This window comes from Lissotriton vulgaris, chromosome 7 (assembly GCF_964263255.1).
Source record: "Lissotriton vulgaris chromosome 7, aLisVul1.2, whole genome shotgun sequence".
Taxonomy (NCBI): Eukaryota; Metazoa; Chordata; class Amphibia; order Caudata; family Salamandridae; genus Lissotriton; species Lissotriton vulgaris.
In genome coordinates, this window is record NC_141695.1 from 1,215,688,281 (window position 1) to 1,215,701,212 (window position 12,932).

At 46.5% G+C, this 12,932-nt stretch overlaps 1 pseudogene; it reads left to right on the top strand.

Annotated features, from left to right (window-relative positions):
- The window catches only part of LOC147703269 (uncharacterized), a 46,459-nt pseudogene extending 38,663 nt beyond the window's left edge, over window positions 1-7,796 (top strand).
- The last annotated feature ends 5,136 nt before the right edge of the window (window positions 7,797-12,932 follow it).

Here is a 12,932-nt window from a genome sequence, read left to right on the forward strand (position 1 = left end):
TTGGTTACAGCGGCAGGTGGGAGACGAATCAGGTGGGCGAAGATCGCGTTAGCCCCTGATAAGCTAGCAGAGTTATATCGCCATGTCGCATACTCTCTAGCAGAGGTCTTTCACCTCTTGAGCACCAACTGCGACCTCCCCCTCCTCCATCCCTAAGGTTTGCAGTGTATCCATAATAAGCTTTTTTGTTCCCTGGCCGGTTACTTTTATTCTACCGATACTAAGAGGCCAAGGGTAAATAAGTGTGACCAATGGTTTAACAAAAATTGTAGGCTGGCTAAAAATTCCCTGATAAAGGAGATTAAATCAGGGTCCCAATCTAGCATTAGAAATGCGAGGGAAATATATAAAACTTTGATTAAGGAGGCCAGGTTCGAGTGGGAGGCCTCAAGGTGGGATAATATTAAAGCAGCCCTGGCAGCTCGAGATTATAGGACTTTCTGGAAACTCGTCCAAGTTGGGTCGGCTGAAGGGACGTCTGCCATCATCCCTTATCTTAGCGAAGAGGTCTGGCTAGATCATTTTAAGACCCTCTATTCTCTTAGTAATCCTGAATCCCGGGTAGAGCCTGCAACCCAAATAAGTTCTCTGGTTCCAATATTCCTGGAGGCCTCGGGCCTTGTTTGCCCACCCTGCACCCTTAGTGAAGTGCAGGCCACCCTCTGTAGTTTGACGCTGGGGAAAGCCCAGGGCCTCGATAGGATCCCTGGTGACTTATACCAAAATGAACGAAAGGTTTGGGCCCCCTACATCTGGGTTTTTTTTAATGCCATCCTACAGGGCTCAGAGATCCCCCCCAACCTGGCTGGGAGCTGAAATCATTCCCATCCACAAAAAAGCTTCCCCTCTTTACCCGGCCAACTACCGTCCCATAAGTTTGATTAACGTTCTCCAGAAACTACTTGCCCACTTACTCTTAACAAGGTTGCAGAGTTGGATGGACAATCAACACATCCTAACCTCCCTTCAAGCGGGCTTGAGTGCAAAGGTTTCCACCATTGATCAGCTGTTTAGATTACAGCTGGTCTACTGGAAGACGGTCTCTATTGGGGCAGGTAGCTTGTATTTTATTTTTGTGGACCTTCGGTCCGCATTTGACCTGGTCCAAAGGGATAAGCTTTGGGCAATATTGTTGGAGATGGGCGCCCCGGCCTACTTGTGTCATCTATTTAAACGCAAGCACCAAGGTACATACGCTTGGGTGAGATATAGGAGGAGTGGAGAGCTGTCGGCTCCGTTCCCGGTGGAAAAGGGAGTGAGGCAAGGGTGCGTCCTGGCCCATACCATCTTCTTCCTCTTCCTCAATGGGTTGATAGACCACTTACTGGGAGCAAGAGACCTGGACTCTCCAAGCTTAGCGGGCGTAAGATACCTGCCCTAATGTTCGCTGATGACACCCTTCTATTGTCAAAATAATCTATGGGCATACAGCGTACATTAGAGGCATTTTGCTCCTTCTGTAGATTGAGAAACTTGGAGATCAATATCTCTAAAACAAAGTTTATGGTATATAACAGCAAACTGGCCAACTGCCCCCACTCCCACATGGATGGAACAGTGCTGGATTGCGTGTCTACCTTCGATTATTTGAGAGTTACACTAAATGACAGAATGGATTGGGGGTCTCATATGGCTAAGGCCAACTTGAAGTTGGCCCAATCATCTGGTGGCATCTTAAAGGTTTTTAACGATACATCTTCTAAATTGATGAGTCAGCCCATGGAGATTTATAAAGCCCAGGCAAGAGGGGGGCGCTTTATGGCGCAGATCTATGGGGTCATGTTAGTGCTGCCCCCTATCCCTCACTGAGAACAGTTTTTTTAGGCGCCTTCTGAGACTCCCCATGTGTACCCCCCTGACCCCCCTACGGCTGGATTTAGGTTTGGTTCCCATCCAGGAGATTGTCTCAAATCGTCCCCTCCTGTATTGGAGACGCCTATGGATAATCCCAGCTCTCGAGCTACAGGGAGGACCTGGTGGACCTTTTGTCCAGGGGGAGCACGGGGAAAATTCCCTAGCTAAACTACATTAAGCATCTTTGCCATGCTCTAGGTAGGGGGGGGCATGTGGTCGTCCCCTGAGGAAATCTGTCCCCTGTATTCCAAGAAATCCTTGAATGTGGCCCTAAAGCGCTACCGAATGGAACTTATAACAACTAACTCTTCCATGGGTAGGCTAACTAACACCTTTTTGGATATCAAGGCCTATCCACACTTTAAGAAATTATTGGATGATATCCAGCCTCCCCTGGCTAAGAAACTATTTATTCAGTTTAGATATGGTTCATTGCCTCTTAGGGGCATAACACACAATTGGTCTAATGCCCTACATACTGTGAGTTCTTGTCCTGGATGTGCGTGCAGCAGAGAGACAGATCTGCACGTTCTGCTCTTCTACCCCCTTTACACCAAGGCAAGAGAAAAATGGATCATTCAACTCTGTAGGCCCAGGGGTCCTAGGAACTACAGGGAGGTATTTAGAATCCTTAAATATGATACCACCCCCCTGATAGTGTTTGCAACTGCTAGATTTCTCCTGTTTATGTGGGATATAAGGTGTGCTAAACTAAAAATAGAAAGCCCACAAATCATCATTTGTGCAGTAGAATAAACTTGGTAACAATTGCGGCTTTTTAGATGCATTCGGTTAGGGATTGTCTATCGGGAGTGCTATCCACTTTTTATAACGTACCTATACATTTTTAACTATTTAAGGAATTTTTATGTGTGCTTGGACAGTAATGTCTGATCTCTTAAATATTCTTACCTATTAGCTGTAACTGTGTATTTTTATCTGTAATCATATATATTTGACTTTTGACTGACTGACCGAATATCTTTGTGTGTCAGCATCAATAAAGGCATGCCACTAGAGGTAGGTTTGTTATCCACTGTCTCAGTAGCCACCACTCCCAGAAATATTCAGACTTCTCTCAGATTTCCGGGTGGATTCATCTTCTGATCTGTCCCAATTCTGTTCTGTGGCATTTTTCTTATTCCCTTCTCAATGAGTTGTCCCAAATATAGGGGTTCTTTTTGCCAGTATTGTAATTTACTTAGAGGCAACTTGTGTCCCTTCTAACCAAATGATTCAAAACAGCAAGTGTGTCCTGTTTACAAGCCTCTTGCTTGTAAACAAGCAGGTCATCAATGAACTGCACAAGAATTTAATTGTAAGGCATCTGCACGACATCAAGATTCTTTTTCAAGAGCTGATTAATGATTGAAGGACTCCTGTATACTCCTGTGGAACCATGCCAAAACCCTGACTCTAAACACGAACAAGACCAGAGTCCCCTCATACAATGGAATAGAAAATAAAGCCTGGTGAAGTTGTGCTACAGTAAACCACTCTGCGAGTATTGTTGCTGGATTTAGTACCATGGGACAACATGGAACAACTATGGTTTTAGTCCTGTACAATTTGATATTCGCTGTTAGGCTTCTGTAAACCCATAATAGGTGAATTGAAAAGACTTAGGACAATGTCCTTCAAAGTCCGATTTTTTTAACATGTTTTCAATCACTGGTGTTATTCCAACCACTGTCTCTGGTGTCAGATTATATGGTGGTGTTCTCGACAAAACTGCATTTGGCTTTATTGTGATTTAGACTGGCTCCACGCCTTTAATTAGTCCAGTGTCTTTCCTTGAAAAATCCCATACCCCAGTTTTTACAGCATCTATCAAATTGGGAAGTAAATCCTTACCATTCTCACAGGTTAATATCCCATGGATGTTCCTTGTCGAGTCATTTTAAATTCGACATCCTCATCATGTGTTTGAAATTCAACAGCATCCAGTGTGCAGTAATTTGTGCAATTTAGTTAGCACAAATGATCTCTGCCTAACAGATTAACAGCACTTGAATCGCATAACACAAACTGATCTTCTTCGTCAAATGAACTTAGTTTTAAGGGTACTTTCTTTAAAACAGGACGAGAAATGTGTTTATTTATGATACCTACAACTTAGATCTTCTTTTCTGAAGGGGGCAGGTCTGGGACTTCTGCTGTTATACAGTGGAACGGGTAGCTTCCATTTCAATAGGAAATTACAGTTGACGGCCATTAACCTCTCCTTTTGCAAATGGTCCACTATGGTCTACCTTTAAGACTGCTCCAAGTGAACAATCTTCCAACCCCCTCAAGCACTGTTATTTGGAATTCTCAAAATCAAAACTCTCGCTCTCCAACATGGGGAACTGTGTATATGAGTTCTGATTTCGTATTTGAATTTGCTCTTCATACCTGATTCCTATTGAATCAATCAGAGCTAGTTGGACTTGCATCATGGGAACTTGTGAATGTGCTGTTGGCGTCTGCATTCCTTTGACTGGATCCTAAACTGAAACATTTTACATTTGTGTTTGATTTACCCCTTGCATTTGTCCATCCCCACACTCTCGGTGTGGATTCTGTCAACACTCCCTCTTCCAATGTCTGAGCCTGTTACAATAGTCACAAAGAGTTGATTTCTTTGAAGTTGCCATGTATATTCCTGAATTTGATTCAACTGGAACATCTCAACCTCTACCCTGTGAAACAGCAACTCCACTTTGCACGATATGACCTCCAACTTGAAAACCAGCTCCTTGCCTTCTATCAACATTTCTCCCATGTGATTGATTCTGAAATCCCTTTTGAGCCAACTTAGGGATCTATTACGATGGTGGACGGAAGGACGACCGCCGGCCTGGAGTATGCGGAAAATGCCTTTTCCAGTCCACCAGCGGTGGCTAGTCCGTCCGCCATATTAGGATGGGAAGCACCGTCAAATTTCCGTACGCCGCGGAAAAACATGCACCGCCGCATAAATACACCCGACCCCGTGGCGGACTTAACCAATCCAGAGACACCGCTGTACGGAATGACGTCTCGACCGTCCTCGAAATCACGATGGCGGAAACGACACAGCAAATCGCTGTGGAAAAACAACCAGCCTAAACACGGCAGATTCACCACAGCAGAGAGGCAAAACATTGCAGAGATACCCACCACAGGCAGACTGCCATAATGGACCCAGCTCTACACGCATTTCCACTACTCTTCGTGCTCCACCACCAGCAAGTCATGGACCGTCGCCGACGACGATGCAGGTACGTAAACACACCAACCGCTGTCGGAAGGGAGTACCTGCCGGGGCTGTGACGTTGGGAGGGGGAGGGGCATGTTGGGGGTCAATAATGTATGGTAAACAGATGGATGCAGGTAAATAAACATATAAATAAATCGTATGAATATCTTAGCGTCCACTGCATCGCATTTGGTTATGCAGTGCACACAAAGAAAATCTTATGAGCAGCACATATGTTCACTTACCTGCAAACATCCATCATCCATACATTACTAACCCCAATGCCCCTCTCTCTCTCCCCACGTCACCACCCCGGCAGGTACTCCCCTGCCAACCACGGTTGCAACACACACACCACGCACGTGTCGGAGCCCATGCCCACAACAGAACACCAGCTCTGGACATGAAAACACATACATGCACCGCCAGCTAAACCACCTGGGCACAACAGACCCCACTCACCCAGAACACACACGCACCGCTAACAAACAGCCACACCACGGACAACACAACGGAGCAGACCAGATGACGGAAACCATCCCCACAATAAACTAGGCAGGCAGGCAGGAAGGGCTAGGCCACACAGCTCACAGGCCCACATACACACACCAACACACAAGGATACCACACATAAGGAGACATGCTGGCCCGCCCTCAGGCCAAGCCCACACCTACCCCACTAACAGACATGGGGCCATACACCACACACCACAAAAAACCACACTGCTGCACAAACATAAACAGCCAACACACACAGGATGAGCCCTGACATGTACACTGACAAAGTCGACACTGAACAACCTAGTGTGTACCCACAAATCATGCATGTGACACATGCACCAAATGAAAAACATCCACGTAATCTGCAGTGCATGGTAAGCCACTGTTGTCCCAAAATAAGCCTCATAGTGTCTCCTTCACCCTTACACAGTCCACATCCACATTGTAATGACTATCCCCCCAGCCAAACTAAAGGAAACAGTGCTGGGCAATGGTAATGTGAAAGTGGCAGACACAGCATTTACGTTAGCACCAATATATCAACAATGCAAGGAGACAACCAGGAATGACACAGAGAAACCACTACACAGGAGTAACTTGCTTTATTGCACATAATAGAGGTTGACTCCTAGAGTAGCCAGGAGCATGGCCACTGGATAGAACAGAGCAGGTACATCTGAGGCAGTACATGAGAGGGGCAAAGAGCATCAACACTCCATGGCACAGAACAGAGCAGGTACATCTGAGGCAGCACATGAGAGAGGCTAAGTGCATCAACAGTCCATGGCACAGAACAGAGCTGGTACATCTGAGGCAGCACATGAGAGGGGCAAAGAGCATCAACAGTCCATGGCACAAAACAGAGCAGGTACATCTGAGGCAGCACATGAGAGGGGCAACGAGCATCAACCGTCCATGGCACAGAGCAGGTACATCTGAGGCAGTACACGAGAGGGGCTAAGTGTATCAACAGTCCATGGCACAGAACAGAACAGGTACATCTGAGGCAGCACATGAGAGGGGCTAAGTGCATCAACAGTCCATGGCACAGAACAGAGCAGGTACATCTGAGGCAGCACGTGAAAGGGGTTAAGTGCATCAACAGTCCATGGCACAGAACAGAGCAGGTACATCTGAGGCAGCACATGAGAGGGGCTAAGTGCATCAACAGTCCATTGCACAGAACAGAGCAGGTACATCTGAGGCAGCACATGAGAGGGGCTAAGTGCATCAACAGTCCATGGCACAGAACAAAGCAGGTACATCTGAGGCTGCGCATGAGAGGGGCTAAGTGCATCAACAGTCCATGGCACAGAACAGAGCAGGTACATCTGAGGCAGCACATGAGATGGGCAAAGAGCATCAACAGTCCATGGCACAGAACAGAGCAGGTACATCTGAGGCAGCACATGAAAGGGGCAACAAGCTTCTACAGTCCATGGCACTGAACAGAACAGGTAAATTTAAAGCAGCACATGAGAGGGGCTAAGTGCATCAACAGTCCATGGCACAGAACAGAGCGGGTGCATCTGAGGCAGCATATGAGAGGGGCTAAGTGCATCAATAGTCCATGGCACAGAACAGAGCAGGTACATCTGAGGCAGCACATGAGAGGGGCAAAGAGCATCAAAAGTCCATGGCACAGAACAGAGCAGGTACATCTGAGGCAGCACATGAGAGGGGCAACGAGCATCAACAGTCCATGGCACAGAACAGATCAGGTACATCAGAGGCAGCACATGAGAGGGGCTAAGTGCATCAACAATCCATGGCACAGAACAGAGCAGGTACATCTGAGACAGCACATGAGAGGGGCTAAGTGCATCAACAGTCCATGGCACAGAACAGAGCAGGTAAATCTGAGGCAGCACATGAGAGGGGCTAAGTGCATCAACAGTCCATTAGACAGAACAGAGCAGGCACATCTGAGGCAGCACATGAGAGGGGCTAAGTGCATCAACAGTCCATGGCACAGAACAGAGCAGGTACATCAGAGGCAGCACATGAGCGGGGCTAAGTTCATCAACAGTCCTTGGCACAGAACAGAGCAGGTACATCTGAGGCAGCACATGAGAGGGGCTAAGTGCATCAACAGTCCATGGCACAAAACAGAGCAGGTATATCTGAGCCAGCACAAGGGCATGTGTCATGCGCACAGTCCCATGGACAACAATAATGCAAGGGTGGTTACAATGGACATTCCAGACATCAAGCACAATGACATTTCAGTGATGGGAATTGCATCTCACAGCACAGAATCAGGTGGACTGTGTGAGTTCGCAGCTTCGGACACAGTTGCAGGATCTGATACAGGATTGGGAGATACAGCCCCAGTACTAGTGACTGACACATGAGCCATAGACCCACACAACCTGGCAGGACCGGTACAGGAGTGTGAGACACAGCCACAGCTCTAGTGACTGACACATGAGACATAGACCCACACGCACTGGCAGGACTGGATACAGGAGTGTGAGACACAGCCACAGCTCTAGTGACTGACACATGAGCCATAGACCCAGACACACTGGCAGCACCAGATACAGGTTTGTGAGACACAGCCAAAGCTGTAGTGACTGACACATGAGCCATAGACCTAGACACACTGCCAGGACGTGATACAGGAGTGTGAGACACAGCCACAGCTCTAGTGACTGACACATGAGCCATAGAACCAGACACACTGCCATGACCGGATACAGGAGTGTGAGACACAGCCACAGCTCTAGTGACTGACACATGAGCCATAGACCCGGACACACTGCCAGGATATGTCCCTGTACAGTGACCAACAAATACCATGCCAGCATCTGAGACATGAGAGTGGCGGACACACACAGTGGCAGTACCTGAAACAGGAGATGGCACTACTGACACAGTGGTACTACATTAGGCATGACAGCGAATAACTGACACAGTGCCACTATCTGACACATGAGAGTGAACTGCAGCTGACACACTAGGACCACTGAAATGATGAGCCACAGGGCTGCATGGGTCAGGAGGCAGGGTGGCTCTGGGAACTGGGGACAGCTGTACTGGAGCGACATTGGGGTGGTCAGGTGTTACCAGTGTGTGTTTCCGTTTCTTTGGGATATGTAAGGGCACCCTGGACATGACTGGACTGGAAAGTGGTGCAGGCTCATCTGAAACATCACCCATCAAAGGTCAATCATGTGCTGGTGTGGGTCTGCTCTCTGGGGACCTGCTGGACCCTGCTTGTAGCTTGCTCTGGCCCTGCCTTCTGCCCTCTGCTTCATGTGTAATGGGGGATGCAACAACAGTGTACTCCTTCCTCTGCTTCACCGGGTATGGATGGGAGTAGAGGTATGGGGGACTCCACCCCTGACACATGTGGTCTATGTTCCTTCACCAACACCAGCTTCAGGGGATGCAGGGGTGATGTATGCCTCTACTTGGTGGATGTCCTGTCCATGGGAGAATCTTGGCCCAGGGAGGTGCCTGCTCCCTGGGTGGTGCCTTGGCCATGGGAGATGCCTTGGCCTTAGGAGGTTTCCTGTCTTTGGAATGTGCCTTATCCGTGGCCGGTGCTCTGTCCCTGGGAGTTGGCCTGTCCTTTGTAGTGTCCCTGTCCTTTGTAGTGTCCCTGTCCTTGAGAGGTGCCCTGTCCTTTGTAGTGTCCCTGTCCTTGGGAGGTGCCCTGTTCTTTATAGTGTCCCTGTCCTTGGGAGGTGCCCTGTCCTTTGCAGTGTCCCTGTCCTTTGTAGTGTCCCTGTCCTTGGGAGGTGCCCTGTCATTTGTAGTGTCCCTGTCCTTGGGAGGTGCCCTGTCCTTTGTAGTGTCCCTGTCCTTGGGAGGTGCCCTGTCCTTTGTGGTGTCCCTGTCCTTGGGAGAACCCATCCTGCACACAAACCACCCCTACCAGACATCCTCATGTCAAAGAACCCGGGGTGCCTGTGAAACATGTACTTCAAACAAACAGGGCAAGTGCATGCTGACCACCACACATGTGATGCCATGGGACCACAGACCTCAATGGCATGTCCTGGGACCCTGTACTACAATGCAATTGGTATGTCCACCTGGCTGACATGGATGCTAATGTTCACTCCATTATTTGGCACCAACATGCAATTGCAGCACAACATATACACCACGAATGTCACTATTGTGTCTGAGCAGCAATACATGCATGCACTCACAAGTCACAAACCCATTCAGTGTGCTTACCGCTAGTTTGCTGCTGCTCCCCTCTCAACTGGGAGGACAGGTCAGGATGTGTCACAGCTATGATACGGAGCATTAGAGGGGTAATGGTACATCGTGCAAGCCGGCCTGATCTGGGAATCAGCCCCAGTGTCATCTCTGCCACATTCTTGCTCAACCTGGAGATGTCGTTCCACCGCTTTTGGCAGTGTGTGTGTCTCCTATTGCACGCCCCCACTGCCCGTACATCACGTGCTATGGTCCTCCACACGGCCTTGCGAAGGTGCAACTTGACCTACCATGATGGGAGACAAGAGGGGGCAAGTCAGTGAACAGTTGGCCCTTCACACAGATAGAAGGTACAGGTATCTTTCAGCAGCCATGCACAGTACAACATATGTGAAGGACAGGTCAATATGTCATTAGTCCATCATGGAAAACAGGTGAGGTACACACCCACAAGATAGATGTGATCAGTCGAGACCCAGCACAGACACAAAACTATACATGTCATGTTTGTGTCCCCTCAAACATAAAACTTTGCAGCAGAGAGGTCAATCACTTAGTGACAGAACCAGGAACACATCACAGTGTGCCTGCTATGCTTGGGCATACCCACACTGTCTCCCACAGCACACCGCCAAGTTTGCAGAGGCCAGGTGTCAGTGACCACCTCATGCACACCAACACGTCCCCCACTACACTTACCACCTGTCCTGGGGCACCGTAGAGCCATTCATAGTGGCGGAGCACACTGTCCACAAGGACCTCCAGCTCCTCTGCGGTGAAGGGACGAGACCGGATCTCTGCATGGCAAGGTCCAGGACTGTTATTAGAATGATCTTTGGAAACCAAAGGCTGCGTGTCGCACAGCTACAATGGCCCAAACAAGGCCTAATTAACCTTTCATAAATGTTTTCACATTTTAACATAGGGTATTTCAAACATAATAAAAATAATTTTACATCATACTCTGATCTGTATTGCAGTGCTTGTCAGTGTTTAATCTGCAAAAGTTCATTCTTTCATTACGAACATGAAATTGATTCGTGAAAAAAACAATCTAAGCATGAATCAAAATGTTTCAATCCAGTAACAATTTCTTTAACAATTGTAAAAAAAGTAAACATTCCCAATGCATTTCGGGTTCAAAACTGAACCCTTCGTCAGGGGGTTAACAAGTTATAACATGAAATGCAGTTTCTGGTAAAGAAGATTCCAAAGTAATTCTCGTCCGGATCTACAACACAAAACAGTATTCTTAGTGCCTGTAAGTTCTATACATTATGTTGTTATAAATTAGTGCTGAGAGCTTGCTGTGGAATAGTGAAAACGAAGAGGTGTATGTGAATTAAATTGAATGAAGCAAAGAAGATCCAAACTATATACATTCTTAATCTGAGGTAAGCGTGAAAGAATGTGCTGATAAACCCCAAGTGATGAACTTAAAGAAAGGAAAGTGACTCGAGAGACGTAACTAACACTGCTAAGTCATCCAAGAAACCATAAGAAGCGTGCCCATATCATACGCTGTTTCTCATTGGGTGTAGATCCCAAGTGACATAATAAAGTTACGTGCATTCCTACCTTCCGTAATTCATGTAAAGACACAATGCCGAAATCAACTGTACCTGCCGAAAGCATAACACACCTTAATTATTGCTTCTAAATTATATTCATTACTTAGTGCATTTATTCTGCCGGCGCAGACGCTCACCAAACACGTCTTGTAGGCAAAGACGCTTACCAAACACGCCTTGTAGAGTAGTGTGGAAATCATGTATGTGCCCCACTGGTTGTCAATATCGTAAAGATATCTGAAAGAAAGATTCTAATGAGTACCGGTTCCCGAACTGAACCAAAAGCATTTGATGACCTCAAAAGTTTAACGTGAACATACCATTCGCCTCTGATACAGCGTTGAATTCCACCGCCATCAAACGAATCACAAGAGTCACATGGGTCCAATCCTCCAATCGGATGCATTTAAAATTAATCTCAAAGATAGAAAACGGACTACTCTCTCCAAGCTTATCCCAAAGGTAGAAAACGGACTACAACTTATAGACTACATGCGAATCGAGGAAGAACTAAGTGTTCCTGAGCATTCAACACAACTTTATTGCTCGCCACGCGAGAATCGAAAATAGTCTAACTACATGCGAATCGAGGAAGAACTAAGTCTTCCTGAGCATTCAAAACAACTTTATTGCTCGCCACACGAGAATCGAAAATATCATAGTATAACCCAATGGAAATGGTTATATGTCTGTTTATAAAAGACAAAGAATCCAAATATATATGTGCCAGAATTAAAAGACAGGAAAAGAGAAAAAAGAAAAGAGAAAAGGAAAAAATAAGCAAACATGATCTTGGTGCCAATGAAGTTGACATGCAACAGCAGACTCCCTTACATTCTAATTATATTACAGTAGGATTACAAAAAGCACAGTAGTTCATAATGGTCATTGAGACCCCCAGGGATTAGAGTCCCTAAGTGTTTTATCCAAAAAGTTTCCCTGCGCGCAAGCATGGTGTTTATGTCAGTATCTGTGCGCTTGCTGATTTGTTCAAGTATTGTAAAGCGCAATTGCTGTATTGTATGTGGGGTAGTCATCCAGTGTGCAGCTAGAGATGAGTTAATGTCTTTATTGCAAATACGACTCTTGTGTTCCACAATTCTTGTTTTTATCATTCTGCTTGTTCTCCCAACATATATTAGTCCGCATGGACACTTGATTGCATATATTACCCCTTCTGTTGTGCAATCCGATGTGTGTCTCAAAGTAATGGCTTTGCCTGTATGAGGATGTCTGAATTAGTTGCCTACCATAACATTGCCACATTGTCCACAAATATAGCATTTTCTCATGCCCTTGTCTTTAGTTTTCATATTCTTCTTTGATGGTTTTTTAATAACTCACGTAAGTTTGGTGAACGTGTGTGTGCAAATAACGGTGGACCAGCCAGGATCCCTTTGAAATCTTGCTCATTTTCCACCAACTCCCATCTTTTTCGGACAATAGTCTTTATTTTAGAGGATTGCGCCGAATGTTTCAATACAAAGACTTATTTTTTTGTTGTTGGTTTGGTTTGTTTTTTCAATTGGTCTTCTCTTTTTTTGTGAGAAACTGAATGTTCCGCTTCTTCCAAAGTAGAATCTGGATAGCCTCTTTCTTCATATTTGGCG